The 17,153-nt window shown below is 49.6% G+C and overlaps 1 protein-coding gene across 2 annotated transcripts in view; it reads left to right on the top strand.

Annotated features, from left to right (window-relative positions):
• Positions 1 to 834: 834 nt before the first annotated feature.
• Positions 835 to 17,153, top strand: part of SBNO2 (strawberry notch homolog 2) — an 83,747-nt gene continuing 67,428 nt past the window's right edge. Inside the window, exon 1 of one of the 2 annotated variants that reach the window (XM_063147095.1) lies at positions 835 to 912. The gene's annotated coding sequence lies outside the window, so the exon portion shown is untranslated. Of the gene's footprint in view, positions 913 to 4,330; positions 4,466 to 17,153 lie in introns of those variants that run through there. The other variant, XM_063147094.1, reaches the window with a different exon arrangement.

The raw sequence follows: 17,153 nt of genomic DNA, 5'->3' as shown, positions 1-17,153 counted from the left end.
CCTGGAGGTGCGAGAGAAACCCTGCAGACAGGAATAAGAACATCAGAACATCAGAAGAGCCCTGAGGCTGGATCAGACCGAGGGTCCGTCTAGTCCAGCGCTCTGTTCACACAGGGGCCGACCAGCCATCGGCCAGGGACGAACGAGCAGGACATGGTGCAACAGCACCCTCCCACCCATGTTCCCCAGCAACTGGTGCACACAGTCTGACTGCCTCTGATCCTGGAGGTACTACATAACCATTCAGACAAGTAGCCATTCGTAGCCTCCTCCTCCTCCTCCTCCTCCTCCAGGAATTGATCCAACCCCCTTTGAAAGCCATCCAAATGGGTGTCCGTCACCACGCCTTGTTTATTTTATTTATTCATTTATTTATTTAAAGCATTTTTATAGTGCCACCTCACCACTTCTGGCATCGTGGCGCTGTACAATCCCATATAAAACAATTCCATTAAAAACCCTCAGCCCACATTAAGACAATCCCATTAAAAACCCTCGTCTTGTGGTAGTGAGTTCCACAGTTTGACTCTCCCACCACCGATCAGTTTCCTGGGATGACCCCGTTGGGTTCTAGCATTATGGGATAGTAGGGTGACCCTATGAAAAGGAGGACAAGGGCTCCTGTATCTTTAACAGTTGTATTGAAAAGGGGCCCGTTCAGAAGACACCATAAACCATGGCTTTAACCACAGTGGTTTAGCCAGAAACACTGAAAACAGAAGGAGCGCTGAGAACAATGAACTTCATTGCACACTGCCGCTGCTGCGGATGTCAATAGAGAAAGCGAAACCCAAAGGACGAATTTGTGCTGAAAGAGAAGGAAAAGCTGCACCGGCTGGCATTTCGCACTCGGCCCCGGGAGGAAAAAGAGCAACCACAAAAAAAGCCACCCGAGGGATTCCATCTTTCCAGGTAAGCCCACAGAACAAATCCAGCATTCTTAAAAATGCTTTCCTGAAGCACGAATGGGCAGGAAGTAGGTCGAGATATCCTGATTTGCAGGAGTGCAGCCAGACGTTCTGAGCCTCAGCGGTGTAAACAAGAGCTATGATGAAACGCTTCCTGCCTCCCAGCCTTTGGAGTCACACAGCACTCTTCCTCGATTGTAGATGTCAAGAGAGAGAGGGAGAGGAAAGTGAAGGGGTTAACAACATCTCCTTGACTTAGATCCTATAGATGTTTTGGTCTGCAGAGCCTATCATCCCCAACCAGCAGGACCAAAACATCTGGCCCCACCCCCGTTCTAGATCGGCCTTCTTCAACCTGGTGCCCTCCAGATGTGTGGGTTGGCAACTCCCATCGTCCCCAGGCCATTGGGAATGATGGGAGTTGCAATCCAACTCACCTGGAGGGCGCCAGCTTGCGCAAGGCCTGCCTCAAAAGGACTCCTTCCTTTCAAGATCAGTGAGATGAGATGAGTGGGAACAGTTCTGTGTGACTCAAAAGCTTGCACCTCTTGTCAGTCTCGTGGCAGCAGAGAGTCCCGGCTTGGGAGCTGGATATCAGAGAAGATTTTGCTTTTCCTCCTTTTTCTGGTTGCTGCAGCGTGGGGTGAAACTGGAAACTCACCTGGCTCTCGATGTGACTCGGTTTCCAGTTTCTGAGTTCCATACCTCGGCTGGCCAGACTTCTGTTTTATTCATGGGCCCTCGTCCTTCTTTCCCCACCGGGAAGGGCGTTCGATTCTGACCCGGCCGAGCGGGCAGCCGGGCTTCTCGGAGCTGTTCCTGGAAAGGCAGCCCGTGAGACGGACAGGTGCCTGGCGACGACCCTGTTGGGTAGGGACATTTTGTTCTCAATTTCCCCTTAAATGATACTGTTTCACTACAGCAGTGCTGGGCCGCAGAACCCATGAAAGACAGGGCGCCTTCATACTGAGGGCCCTTGAAACAGAGGACCATCTGGTGTAAAATAGGACACACGGCCAGTCTACTTTCCTCCATGGGGCTCAGGGTGGAGTTGTATCTGGTCCTATTTATTTATAAAAACAAAGTATATTTATCCTGCCCCCTGAGCCATGCAGTCAGTAAAACCGGACAGCCTCCTGCCCTCCGGGTTTCCATCTAAAAATACACGACGCATAAGCTTGGAAAAAAGGAGGCTGAGGGGAGACAGGATAGAGGTGGACAAAATGATGCCAGATGTGGAGAATGTGGACGGGGAGACATTTTCCTCCCTCTCTCATAATACTAGAACCCATTGGGATCATCCGTTGAAGCTGACGGGTGGGAGATTCAGGGCAGATAAAAGGAAGTCCTTCACCACACAGCGCAAACTATGGAACTCACCGCCACAAGATGTAGGGATGGCCACCTATTCGGATGGCTTTCAAAGGGGGTTGGATCAATGCCTGGAGGAGAAGAAGGCGATCCATGGCTACTACCCCTGTGCTACCTGCAGGATCTGAGACAGTTGCTGGGGAACATGGGTGGGAGAGTGTTATTGTATTGATGTCCTGCTTTGTGGGTCCCTGATCGACAACTGTGTGAACAGAGTGCTGGGCAAGATGGACCCTCGGTCTGATCCAGCAGGGCTCTTCTGATGTTCTTGTGTTTAAAGAAAAAGGGATAGAGAAGGAAGAGAAATATATATATATAGATATTTAGATAGATTGGTCTTTCAGTGGGGCTGCCCCGTCTCGTCTCCCTCTATACAGCCCAATGCACCATGTTTTCCCATAAGGACAATCCCAGATCCTCTGTAAAACAACACCATGCGTGTTGCTTGACAGTGCGGTTACTTTATTGTCATGAGCCTCAGTCACGTAATATCGTTTAGATGTGGAGCGTTATATAAATATTTATTTATTTATTTATTGCATTTCTATACTGCCCAATAGCCGAAGCTCTCTGGGCAGTTCACAAAATGTTGCATGTAAGTAAATAACTAACAGTAAAAAATAAATAAAAGGTAATAGTAATAAACAAACAAGAATCGTAATGAATAAATAAATAATAGTGATAAATAAACAAGAATCATAATAAATAAGAATTAGTAATTAATAAATAATCATAATAAACAAACAAGAATCGTAATAAATAAATAAATAATAGTGATAAATAAACAAGAATCATAATAAATAAGAATTAGTAATTAATAAATAATCATAATAAACAAACAAGAATCGTAATAAATAAATAATGGTTATAAATAAACAAGAATCATAATAAATAAGAATTAGTAATTAATAAATAATAATAAACAAACAAGAATCGTAATGAATAAATAAATAATAGTGATAAATAAACAAGAATCATAATAAATAAGAATGAGTAATTAATAAATAATCATAATAAACAAACAAGAATCGTAATAAATAAATAAATAATAGTGATAAATAAACAAGAATCATAATAAATAAGAATTAATAATTAATAAATAATCATAATAAACAAACAAGAATCATAATAAATGAATAAATAATAGTGATAAATAAACAAGAATTAATAATTAATAAATAATCATAATAAACAAACAAGAATCGTAATACATGAATAACTAAGCATAATAAATGAATGTATAAGAATCGTAATCAATCTAATCAATAATAACTACTTAATCATTTAATCAGCTGAAAATCGTGATTAATGAACCACGTTTTGTTTAACTGTGCAGCAGTTAATAAAAAAATATTATTATTTCTTGCCATTAATTCCAATTATTAATTTCTACTATTGTGATCTTTATGGCCCTGCCCCTTTCTCTCTCTGGCTCCGCCCACTGCAGCTTCGTGCCCCACTTCCGCCCTTCCATTGGCGTCAGGAACATGGAAATTTATATATATATACGCTCTAGCCCCTTCATACCACTTCCGGCATCCGACGGAACTGGCCTGAACTCTGAGGCAGGGCGGACCATTCGCCATAGAGACGGTTAAAAGGGATAGAGCGCCGATCTCCACCCGGCTATCGCGAACCAACGTCCGGTGGCCTCCCGCGTACCGGAAGTCCGGTCTGTATGAGGTGAAAAGCGCTCTTACATAATAACCCTTAATAATATTTAAATATTGGCTGTTTAAATAATTAAATACCCTAAATGATTTCCATATTCAAAATTATTTAAATTTTAATAATAATTATTATTAAATTATTATTTAATTATCGAAAATAATAATTTTCGAAATATTATTATTATTTAATAATCACGCGGCATATAATAGATAAGCGCGTTTCTATTGTATATCTGTATTTATATACAACACACACACACAACAACGTCAACCCGACGCGCCCACGTCACTGAGCGGCGCCCCGGAAGTGTCGCCATAGCTCCCCCGGGCCCCGCCCTCGGACCGGAAGTCCGCGATCCCTCTCCAAGATGGCGGCCGCGAACCCGGAAGTCGGCCAGAGCCATAGCTGCCGCCGAGAGCCGAGCCGGGCGCCGTGAGGCAGCTCCGCCGCCCCCGAACCTCTTCGCCCCCGCCCGCCCCCGGACCGCCTGTGGGGCGCGGAGAGCCGGAGACGAGGTGAGAGCAGCGAACCCCCCCTTCCCCCACCCTCGGGGCGGAGCCCCTCCCCCTCTCGTGACGTCACGCGCCCCCTCAATTCAGGCCCCCCTTTTCCATGGGGTGTGTGTGGGGGGGAGGGGATCCTCTCTGCCCCCCACATTCCTCCCCCTCTTGAACCCCACCTCTTCAGTGTCCTCAGCCCCCCCTCCTAACCCCTTCCCCAAAATGGGGAGGGGGCTCCCCCGTCTGCCCCCTCCTCCTCTTGCCCCCCTCTTTTGGACCTGCCCCCGCTCAGGGAAGATCCTGGGGGAGGGGAGTTCCGTTCCCCTCCCCTCCCCTCCCCCATCCCAGCCTCCCCCAACCTGGCGCTCTCCAGATATTGTGCCTTTTAACTCCCACCATGCGGGAATGCTGGGAGTTGTAGTCCAAAATACCTGGCTTGGGTGGGAGGCTGCCCTCACTCCTTCTCTTCCCCCCCAAAAAAACCTCCCCATTTCCTTCTCTTTCCTGCCCCCTCCCCCACCCCAAACTTCCCTAATGGAGAAGTCTCCGCTTCGTCCCCGCTTTGTCTCAGCTTCCTCTCTGCCTCCTCTGCCCAGTCTTTCCCCCATGCCTGCCCCACCTGGTGGACACCTCTGGGAGGGTAAAAGAGGAGCCCCCCACGGCTCTGTGCCCCCCACGGCTCTCCAGGTGAGCCATAGGGGGGCTAGGTTGTGTGGTGCCCCTGTGGAGTGGAGCCCAGGGGCTGTACATGCTCATGGGCTCACACGTGTGGGGCACTGGGTGGGGGGAGGGACAGATTAAAGACCCCCCTCCCATCTGGAAAAAGTGGGTGGGGGTTATGTGGGGGCTGCTTGGGTGCCCACCCCTGCTGTTTAGGGTGAGGAGGGGAGGCAGACAGGGAGCCCCCCATCCCACCCCCGTCCTCCCTACATTTTTTAAGATGTCCTTTGCTGTGTGTTCCTTCACTCCCCCGCTCCTCTCTTTCCAGGGTGTGTTTGTGTCTCCCTGTTTCCATGGGGACTCTGGAGATGTTCTCCATCTTCTCCTGTTTCTCATCCCCCCTTCCTCCAGTTCCATTGAAAATGAGTAATTTTGGGGACGACAACAGCAAATTCTTCTTTTGGCCATGGTTGATTATCCATAGAGAAGATTTTCCTGCCTTTCTTCCCCTCCCAATAACATGCGCTCCGCAATAAGGCTGGTTTTTTTATGAGATTAAATAGATGCAGGTGCTTGTGTATGTGCGAAATATGTGTCTGGGTGTGTATATAGCTCTGTTTCGAGCTGCAATGCCTTGTCCCGTTATTCACATTGCTTCCTTCCTCCTCCTCTTTTCCCCGAGGGAGAGGGTGGGTGGCATTAGAAGAGCCCTGCTGGATCAGACCATCTAGTGCAGCGTTTTGCTCACCCAGTGGCCGACCAGCTGTTGACAAGCAGGACATGGGGGCGACAGCACCCTCCCGTCCATGTTCCCCAGCAACTGTTGCACACAGGCTTACTGCCTCTGATACTGGAGGTAGCACATAACCATCAGGGCTAGTAGCCCTGGATAGCCGCCTCTCTCCTCCAGGAATGTATCTAACCTCCTTTTAAACCCGTCCAAATTGGTAGCCATCGCCACATCTTGTGGCAGTGAGTGCCATATTTTAAGAAGTCCTTCCTTTGATCTGTCCTGAATCTCCCACCAATCAGCATCAGGGTTCTAGTATTATGAGAGAGGGAGAAAAATGTCTCCTTTCCCATTCTCCACACTATGCACAATTCTGTCCACCTCTATCCTGTCTCCCTTCAGCCTCCTTTCCCCCAAGCTAAACAATCCCAGCTGTTGTCACCTTCCCTCCTAGGGGAGATGCTCCAGCCTCTGGGTCATTTTCGTTGTCCTTTTCTGCACTGTTTCCTTTGATCTGTATCTCCCACCCATCAGCTTCACAGGATGACCCCATTGCCTCCTCGTATCTTGGGAGAGGTCCCTTCTCACATTCCCCACAGCAGACGTAATTCTCCTGCCCCCTTGGTGCGTATTCCTGGACAACCCTCTGTCAGGGATGCTTTAGGGTGGATTCCCGCATTGAGCAGGGGGTTGGACTCGATGGCCTTGTAGGCCCCTTCCAACTCTACTATTCTATGATTCCCCCTCCTCTTTCCAGTGGATTTGAAGGAGAGTTTAGGGGATCCCTTCACAATACCAACACGGGAACCCCTCCATTTTATCGCCGCCTTAAGGCCTCAGTTGTCTCCTCTATCCAGACTTGAGACTAGTGTCTCTTTCTGTTGGTGGTGGGCCTTATCGCTTCTCCTCCTCACTGGGGGTGGGTGGGATTTATTCAGAAGCATGAGGCCTCCCCCCAGCTTGCTAAAGAGACAGCCAGCCATCCCCTATGCCCCTTCCTCGTTCTCCCTCTTCCATGACTCGTCCCCTTTCAGGAGGCTCCAGCCTTTGGGTCCTCTCCCCACTCCGAAGTGGGCCCTTCTCCCTCTGAATCGCTTCTTTTAAGGCCTAGTATTTGCAGGCCAAAGAGTAGGTTGGTGGGTCCTTGTTTTGCCACCTCAGGCCTTGAGTCCAAGACTTGGCTCTCCCCTCTGCTAAAGCCCCAGGGCAGAGTTCTCGCTGGGACAGATTGCTTCCCCCTCCTCCCCGGGAAATGGCTTCTGTTCTTCTCCAGGAAGGTGGAGGGGGAGAAAAGTTCGCATTTCTCCCAAAGCCTTTCATCTGTGGGATTAAGGAGGAGCCAGCCTCTTCCTTGAAGGAGTGGGATTTTGCCTGCTTTCACGCGATGTGGTGGAAACCGGTTCTCCCTTGGTGCTACTTCGGTTAGACACCTTCTCCCCCCCCCCTTCCCAATTAGATCAGCATTTCAGGAGGCTCCGAAATGTCTGCATTGTTTCCTTCCCCCATTGTGTTTTACGGGACTGATAGGCAAAGATTAGAAGGCACCAAGGAGGTTTCCCAACACCTCCTGCCCCACACCCATCACAAAAATGGGGAGAGAGAGGGAGAGAAACAGAGAAAAGGGAATATAAAAGTTTCATTTGATCAACTTCCGCGTTTTTGAACTTGGGTTAGGGAACTCAGTGGGGAGCTCGGGTGTATCTCGGGAGGACCCTGCTCCCTAAACCTGGTTTCCTTCGCACGAGTCGGACTGCTGAGGTGACATATGAACGCAAGCGTTCTCAGTTTAACTTCGTCTGTGCCGTCTCAGCCGGCAACGTATAAAGGTGTTGCGTTACTACCTTTTGTGTGACTTGTCTGAACTGGATGGAGAGAGGCTCAGAGGATTGAGGGGTGGGCTGCACGGGCTGACGGTGTCTCCTCGGACAGATTTTAGGCCCCCACGGGGGCAGGAGCGTGCCTGTCTTACGTCTCCCAGCCTCCCCCAGCCCGCCCTGTTTCAGTCCAGTCGACTGGGCCGGCCCCAACGGTTCGGGCCTCTGCGTTTCGCTTCGTTTCGGATCCTTTCGTTGGCCCTTCCAAAGGTGCGCTGGCGAATCCATCGGAAATCTCGATCGGAAATCTCCAGGGAATCCCCGAGAGGTGCAGCTGCTCTGAATCACTTCCCGGAGCACCACCCAGAAAGAGGCCATAAAGCTGCCAAGGGTGCGGCTTCGGCTTGCCGGGCGAAGTGGCCGAGGCTGATAACGCACCTGCCGCTTCGAAGGAGTCACCTCCAGAGTGAGCCGGCTTGTCAGTGCGGGGCGACGGTTGGGCCTCAGAGGATTGGGCCTGTGTAAAGGCGTGCCCTGAACGGCTGACTGGTCCTGGGCTGTTGTGACATGTTACTTGGCTTTGGACCAGCTGGTGCTGCCCCGGTTTTGCCACCCAGGAGGAAGTGGTAGGCAAATGCATGATAAAGCGATCTGATAGACGGCTATCATTTTCTGTTCCATAGAATCCTAGAATAGTAGAGTTGGAAGGGGCCTCTAAGGCCATCTAGTCCAACCCCCTGCTCAATGCAGGAATCTACCCTAAAGCATCCCTGACAGATGCTTGTCCAGCTGCCTCTTGAATGCCTCTAGTGTGGGAGAGGCCACCACCTCCCTAGGTCATGGGTTCCATTGTCGTACCACTCTAACCGTCAGGAAGTTTTTCCTGATGTCCAGCCAGAATCTGGCTTCCTGTCACTTGAGCCCCTTATTCCGTGTCCTGCACTCTGGGATGATGGAGAAGAGATCCTGGCCTTCCTCTGTGTGGCAGCCTTCCAGTTATTTGAAGAGTTTCCTTAACAGCCATCTAAGTAACGGTTGTTGCCACCTCTTGTAGCAGTGAGTTCTGTAAGCCACTTTTATTATGGTGTTCCTGAAGAGCCAAATGTTTATCTGCCTTTCCTTTCCTTTTTGTTTCTGTTGAAACACTCATATCCTGCCTTTAGTCCAAAGAGTGTCAGGCTGGTTCTTCGCCCATATTTATCTTCAGGACAGCCCTGTGAGGTAGGCCAGGAAGAAAGGGGGAAAAAATAGTGTTTGGCTGACCAAAGATCACCCAGTAAGTGTCATGGCTGAGTTAGGATTTGAACCTGGATCTTCCCAGTCCTGCATTCTAACCGAAGCTCTGTCCACTTGGTGTGTTGGACTAGAACACCCACCATCCCCAACCAGCGTGGGAGTTGGAGTCCAACGCATCTTGGGGGCGCCAGGTTGCAGAAGGGTGCTGTCAGGAATGAAGGAAAATTGTTTCAACCCAAAAGAGCCAGTGTGGTGTAGTGGTTAGAGCGCTGGACTGGAGAGATCTGAGTTCAAGTCCTCAGTGAATCTTAGGCTGGTCATTAACTCTCAGTCGAACCACCTCGCAAGGACAGAATGTAGAGGGGGAGGAGCATGTATATAACCTCCTTGGAGAGAGAAGAAAACCAAATACACGAACCTCAATTCATTTCAAAACAGGCTTCAATGCAGCCCTGCAAATAAACCCACAAAAGTTACTAGCCTGACCGAGGGTGCCTTCGCTTCCGCACGGAGTAACTCCAGCCAACTTCCACGTAGCAGGGATTACGCTCTGCCCGGCCTTGTAGTCACGGCGGCTTCTTGAACCGCTTGTGCCTCCTTCCAGAGATGACGTTGTCACCTTGTCCTGCTGCTAGGGGATGACGCGGACAGTTAAAACCGGTGGATCTCGCTTTGCTTAGCCAGGGGGCACGGAGCCCTGGATAGTTCAGCAAACTTGGCACGGATTAATTTGCCTCTAGGGAAGCGGGTTCTTCTCGCACCATTGCAACCGAAGTGGATTGGAGGGGGATGAAGTGGGGGGAATCCGTCACACCGCCTGGCGGATTTCACGGCCACGGGGCGTTCAGATCACCATCTTTTGTGAAACCTCCAGCAGCAGAGGTCGTAAAAGAGTTGGCGTTGTCGAAATTGGTGTCCCTTGTTGGCTTTTAGGATCCCCTCCCTGCATTTACGAGCTGCGAAGAGATCCGATAACGAATTCCCTGGCTCTTGAAATTCGTCCCTATACCAAATCTAAAAACGTGCCCCATTGTTTGGGTGCCTCCTGAGTAGAGCGTGGAAGAAATCCACGCCGTCCGGTGTGTTGTCGTCCTTTTGTGGAATTCTCCGATCCGCACGACCTGTAGATCTGCACAGACACGGTTTGTACAGTTACGTCTGGGAATCTGTATATTTCTGGGTTCATGCTGTTTTCTGAGAAAACAGAGGGGGGCAATTTTGAAAAATGTGCACGTGTAAAATATGTTTCACAGAATCATAGAATAGTAGAGTTGGAAGGGGTCTCTAAGGCCATGGAGTCCAACCCCCTGCTCAATGCAGGAATCCACCCTAAAGCATCCCTGATAGAGGGTTGTCCAGCTGCCTCTTGAAGGCCTCTCAGGTGGGAGAGCCCATGACCTCCCTAGTTCATGGATTCCATTGTCGGACCGCTCTAACCATCAGGAAGTTTTTCCTGATGTGTTGTACCACTCTAACAATAAGGAAGTTTTTCCTGATGTCGTGCCAGAATCTGGCTTCCTATCACTTGAACCCTTTATTCCGCATCCTGCACTCTGGGTGGATCGAGAAGAGATCCTGGCCCTGCTCAGTGTGACAACCTTGCAAGTCCTTGAAGAGTGCTCTCATGTCTCCCCTCAGCCTTCACTTCTCCAGGCTAAACCTGCCCAGTTCTTTCAGTTTCTTCCAGACCCCTAACCATCCCGTTGCCCGCCTCTGGACCCCCTCCACCTTGTCTGCGTCCTTCTTGAAGTGTGGTGTCCAGAACTGGACGCAATACTCAAGATGAGGTCTAACCAGGGCTGAAAGGAGAGGAACCAGGACCTCACGCGATTTGGAAGCCATACTTCTATTCATGCAGCCCCAAATAGCATTTGCTTGTTTTGCAGCCGCATCACACTGTTGGCTCATATTCAGCTTGTGATCTACAACAATTCCAAGATCCTTCCTCGCTTGTAGTATTGCTGAGCCAAGTATACATGCATCTTGCAACTGTGCATTTGGTTTCTTTTTCCTAGGTGTAGAACTTGGCATTTATCCGTATTAAATTGACTTAGCCCAAGCCCTGCCTTCCCCAGCGTCCCTCGTCTCTCACCGACCTTGATGGGTTGCTGTTGAGAGACGGGACACTCCTTTTCTCTCTTGGGGCGGAACGCATCCCCCCGCCCGGATCCCTGGACTCTTTCCCAGGGATCAGAAACATTCCTTCTGTGGCCAAGGTTTGGCTTTGGAAATATGGTTTACCTGTAACCCAGCCTTTCTCCACCGGGTGCCCAGCTGGGGACGATGGAGGTTGCAGTCCATCACACCTGGAGGGGTACCCAGTCGGTGAAGGCCACTAACCACTTTCGTGGTTAGTGAGAGCTTTGCAAGAATCGGTTCATTTATTTCATTCCCAGAGTTTTCGAACCGCTCTGTGTTGCCTGCAGAGAGACCCAGGCCTCTCTGTCATTGACCCGGAGGCAAATTGTAGGTTTGCCGGGTCGTGTGCTGCTTTGAATATGCAGCCTCCAGTCGCAGGCTGCTGCGTGACGTGCGAACCCGGACACTTGGGTTGTTCGTGGGTGGAGCAACCCAAAGTTAACCCAGTTTCCCCTCTTTCTTGGTCATGTTGGAAAGTGGCTATGTTTGTGTGTGTGTGTGTGTTAGGAAGAGAGAAAGAACGCATCTGTGTGGAATAAAGGTTTGACTGAGACTCAGGAGATCCGGGTTCGAGTCCCCGCTTGGCCATGGGTGGCCACGGACTGCCCGACCTGCCTCACAGGGTTGTTGTGAGGATAAAACGGAGAGGTGGAAGATCTTGTAAGCTACCTTGGGCTCCTTGGAAGCAAAGTGGGATATAAATGTAACAAATAAATGTGTGGCTCTGTGTAGAACCCCAAGTTTTTCAGAAATAACCCCCCTTTAAGCCCCCTCCGACGCACGAACTGAGCATGCTCAGCCATCGCACGTGAAATGTCCGATGGAAAAGGAAACCGGAATGAAGTGGGAGAGGAGTGAAATGCTGGCCGGCTGGACCCCTGCGGGGGAGCGCTAGGATTCCAAAGGGAGGATACGCTGCAACATTTCGTTGCGGTCCCTCTTGCAAAAAGCACGCCCCTGCTCCCACCCACCCCAGGGCCGGTTGTTCTAGGAGCCCTGGGAGACGGAGCGGATACAGGAGACGTCTCCGGAACCTCAGGACTGTCAGACAGCCGGCTGGCTGCAGACCCTGTTTGCGTTCACCGTCAGTTGTGTTTCAATCTCCGGCATCTCCAGTCCAAAAGTTCAGGAGGACGTCCCTTTGTTTGAGACCCCGGAGTAGACTGAACTGATCTAAGGTGAACAAATAGTCCGCCTTTTTCACCTTCCGCAGGCGCCTCCTTGTCCCTTAGAAGTAAACGCCAGCCGCGGCCTTCACCCAGCGCCAAACGTTCGGCCTACGTGCTCCGCGCTCCGGCCTCGCCAACCTTCGGGGATGCTTTGAAAGCGCGGATAAGCTCACCGTGATAGGCTGCGGCGAAGTTTAAAAGGGTTTGGCAAATTCGTGACGGAGCGCAGGGCTCTCAGCGGCTACCGGTCACGCCGGAGATACGGAACTTCCATTTTCAGAGGAAGGGTGCCGCTCCACAAACACGTCGTTATTTTCAGAAGCTCGCCGCTCTCGGTGGTAGGAATTGAACCCGTGTGTGGCAGCCACCTCGCCCTCTGGCCTTTTTTCCACACACACCCCTTGCCGCAAGGGGGGAAAGCGTTGACGTTCCAGCCGCTGAGCCCTGCATCCCGGCGTGACGCTGTTTGCTTGCCTCTGTTGCGGGAACGAAACCCGAAACGGCCAGCTTACGCTTCGGTCCTGCTGGCGCAGGGAAGCGTGAAGAGTGCCATAAAACAGAAGTGCCGTACCTTTGGATCAAGCTCGCCTGCCGTCACCTGCGAACGGCCTCTTGGATTTATGTGTCCGATAAAGAAAAGCGACGGGATTTATTTCGGAGCTTGCTGCGGCAAAGCACATCCGTACCATTGGGACATTTGCGGGTTTTTCTGTAAACCTAGGGGCGTTTTCTAAGTGCAAGATGTCCACGTGACCTTGCTGGCCTTCTGGGGTGTGCGCGTTTGTCCCCTAAGATCAGAGGCACATAATGCAATCGTAAATTGCGTGCGTTTCCCGTGGCAAGTTGCCGTTCCGAGCTGGAAGTCCGGAATCATGGAGCCCAGCAGTTTGACCGGATACAACGCAAAGTTTTAGCGTTGTAAGGACGGGTTTGATCACTTCGAGAAGAGAATCGGGAGTTTAAAACTTGCGGAGGAACCTTCTCCAATTTGGATTTTCCTAGACGTGTTGGACCGCAGCGCCGACACATCTGTTACAGACCTTGTTCCACGGTGGTTAAGCATGATGGCGTAAGTGTGTTGTGCGAACCCTCCCTAACCACGGTGGCTGCAGAACCACGGTTTAAACTAACCATTTGCCACAAAAGGTTGAGCGGCCATGGCTTAGCGTGTCGTCTGAACAGTCCAACATGTCTGGAAGGCGCCAGTGTGCGCAAGGTTGCAATAACACATAGCAAACAAACAGGCAATAATATATTTTATGTATTTATTATATTTTGAATCTGCTCAATGTCTCCCTGGGCAGATATTTATTTATTTATTATTATTTCCATACCACCCCATAGCTGAAGCTCTTTGGGCAGTTTATAAAGATGGAAAACCATTAAAAATAAAGTATACAAAGTTTAAAAACCATTTCCATTATAACATGCAGACAACATATATAGAATCATAGAATAGCAGAGTTGGAAGGGGCCTACAAGGCCATCGAGTCCAACCCCCTGCTCAATGCAGGAATCCACCCTAAAGCATCCCTGACAGATGCTTGTCCAGCTGTCTCTTGAAGGCCTCTAGTGTGGGAGAACCCACAACCTCCCTAGGTAGCTGATTCCATTGTCCTACTGCTCTAACAGTCAGGAAGTTTTTCCTGATGTCCAGCCGGAATCTGGCTTCCTTCAACTTGAGCCCGTTATTCCGTGTCCTGCACTCTGGGAGGACCGAGAAGAGATCCTGGCCCTCCTCTGTGGGACAACCTTTTAAGTATTTGAAGAGTGCTATCATGTCTCCCCTCCATCTTCTCTCTCTATATATACAGTTGTGTGAAAAAGAAAGTACACCCTCTTGGAATTGTATGATTTTACATATCAGGACATAATAACAATCATCTGTTCCTTAGCAGGTCTAAAACTTAGGTAAATACAACCTCAGATGAACAACAACACATGACATATTACACTATGTCATGATTCATTTAACAGAAATAAAGCCAAAATGGAGAAGCCATGTGTGAAAAAGTAAGTACACCCTTACTGCTTCCATAGGAATTAAGATGCTAAGTAGCAGACAGGTGCTGCTAATCAAATGCCCGTGATTAATTGATCATCAGCAAGTATGACCACCTCTATAAAAGCCGAAGTTTTTTCAGTTCGCTGGTCTGGAGCATCCAGGTGTGTGTTAACACAATGCCAAGGAGGAAAGACATCAGCAATGATCTTAGAGAAGCAATTGCTGCTGCCCATCAGTCTGGGAAGGGTTATAAGGCCATTTCCAAACAATTTAAAGTCCATCATTCTACAGTGAGAAAGATGATTCAAAAGTGGAAAGCATTCAAGACAGTTGCCAATCTTCCCAGGAGAGGACGTCCCAGCAAAATCACCCCAAGGTCAGACCGTGCAATGCTCAGAGAAATTGCAAAAAAACCCAAGACTTACATCTCAGACTCTACAGTCCTCAGTGAGCCTGTCAAATGTTAAAGTTCACGACAGTACAATTAGAAAAAGACTGAACAAGTATGGTTTGTTTGGAAGGGTTGCCAGGAGAAAGCCTCTTCTCTCTAAAAAGAACGTGGCAGCACGGCTTAGGTTTGCAAAGTTGCATCTGAACAAACCACAAGACTTCTGGAACGATGTCCTTTGGACAGACGAGACCAAAGTGGAGACGTTTGGCCATAATGCACAGCGCCACGTTTGGCAAAAACCAAACCCGGCATATCAGCACAAACACGGTGGTGGAGGGATGACGATTTGGGCTTGTTTTGCAGCCGCAGGACCTGGGAACCTTGCAGTCATTGAGTCGACCATGAACTCCTCTGTATACCAAAGTATTCTAGAGTCAAATGTGAGGCCATCTGTCCGACAGCTAAAGCTGGGCCAAAATTGGGTCATGCAACAGGACAATGATCCCAAGCACACCAGCAAATCTACAACGGAATGGCTGAAATAGAAAAGAATCAAGGTGTTGCAATGGCCCAGTCAAAGTCCAGACCTCAACCCGATAGAAATGCTGTGGCGGGACCTTAAGAGAGCGGTGCATAGACAAATGCCCTCAAACTTCAATGAACTGAAGCAATGTTGTAAAGAAGTAGGCCAAAATTCCTCCACAACCATGTGAGAGACTGATAAAGTCCTACAGAAAACGATTACTTCAAGTTATTGCTGCTAAAGGTGGTTCTACAAGCTAGTGAACCAGAAGATGTACTTACTTTTTCACACATGGCTTCTCCATTTTGGCTTTATTTCTGTTAAATAAATCCTGACACGGTGTAATATGTCATGTGCTGTTGTTCATCTGAGGTTGTATTTACCTAATTTTTAGACCTGCTAAGGAACAGATGGTTGTTATTATGTCCTGATACGTAAAATCATGCAATTCCAAGAGGGTGTACTTCCTTTTTCACACGACTGTATATATAAAAAAGCCAATTTATAAACAATTACCAAGCAGTTAAAATAATGCAAATATGTCGCATTTCTACCCCACCTTTTTTCCTCTTGCAAGGAGCCCAAGAGGGAAAAAAATGCAATAAATACACAGAGAAGAAGCAGACAATATTAAAACTCCAGAACTCCGAGCGCAAGGTGAAAAGCCGTGTTTATAAACGCCAAATATGCGCGCGCAGAATATGTTAGCCCTACTCGCTGGGGATGATGGGTGTTGCAGTCCCAGACATCTGGAGGGCATCAGGTTGGGGACGACGACTGGCTCAGCTAGTGGAGTAGAGCTTCCATGTTCAGCAATAGTCTACCTCTGAACGCCAGCAACTACAGAGGCCAAATAACAGGGGAAGGGCATTTCCCCCCCCCCCCCCCGTCCTGAGCTTCCTCGAGGCGTCCGCCAGGCCGCTGTCCAAATGGACCTTGGTTCCTATTCAGCAGGGACGCTCTTGCGTTCCTCCAAAACCCACCCGACCGCTTCTCTTTTCTGAGCCTGGGTGGGTTGTGGAAGGGCAGAGCAGCCCTCGTGTTTTGAGGAAGTGGGTTTCCTCTGGAGCAGTGGGCTGTTTTTTCCAGGAAACCTTTCGGCACGGCGTTTTACGGTCACGCAGAAGGCACGAGCGTCTCCTCTGCTCTGCAGAGGGAAAGGCCCACCTCGAAAGGGAGTGATATGAGGACAGGCGCAGGGCTGTTTATTTTTAAGAATTTGGGGGCACGGAAAGGGAATCCCAGCCCAGGGACAGACCCGATGCCCTCTCGAGTTAAAACGACACGCTATCCGAGTTTTCCATTAAAAGGATCCCAGTAGTGAGTGATGCTAAAGTCTGACTATAAAATGCTTTCCTCTTTTATTTTTATTTTTTAAAATGTGTTTAAACCAGCTAAACCTTTATCTAGACCCATGAGGACCGGAAACTTACTTTATGTTTAATTGAGCGGCTTTGCACGTAGATGGTCTCGGGTTCAAACCCCAGCCTCTCCAGTTCAAAAAGGATCAGCTAGCAGGCTCTTCTCTGCCCGAGGCCCAGAGTGTGGTGCTGGGTGAGCCAGGCAAAATGGTCTGACCCGGGTGCGAGGAAACTTCCCAGGTTCTTGTGTGGGCATTGATTCCTCCCCAGCCTAGATTAGCGTTGGATCAGGAAGGAAATTGAAACCCCGGCCACTGGAACTCTGCACGAAAGGCAGATCAGTGCTGAGGACGTGTTTAAAGGTGCAATCCTGTGCAAAACGGCTTCCCTGTGCTTTGTGTGGGCCTGTGAGAATGGATTTTGCCTGCAGCTGGTGTCTGAGACAGCCTTCCCTCTCCCTGTCAGAAATCCCCCTGCTCCAGGTAGACTGGGACGTCCCGGAAGGCAGCTCGCCTGGGATAGTTCCGGATGTGCCGGTTTCGTGAGCCGTGCTCGTTTTTCCTCTGGTCGGGTTGCGGGATCCATCCATCAAGGCTCCGCCAGAAGCTCATCAATGCGGTTAATGAAATGCCTCTTTAGGGGCGGCTCGTGCGTTGGGTAATTGGATGCTGCCCC

The sequence above is a fragment of the Elgaria multicarinata genome, chromosome 23, assembly GCF_023053635.1.
Source record: "Elgaria multicarinata webbii isolate HBS135686 ecotype San Diego chromosome 23, rElgMul1.1.pri, whole genome shotgun sequence".
NCBI lineage: Eukaryota > Metazoa > Chordata > Lepidosauria > Squamata > Anguidae > Elgaria > Elgaria multicarinata.
Note: the sequence above shows the minus strand (reverse complement) of the source record. Positions and strands in the feature narration are given on the sequence as shown.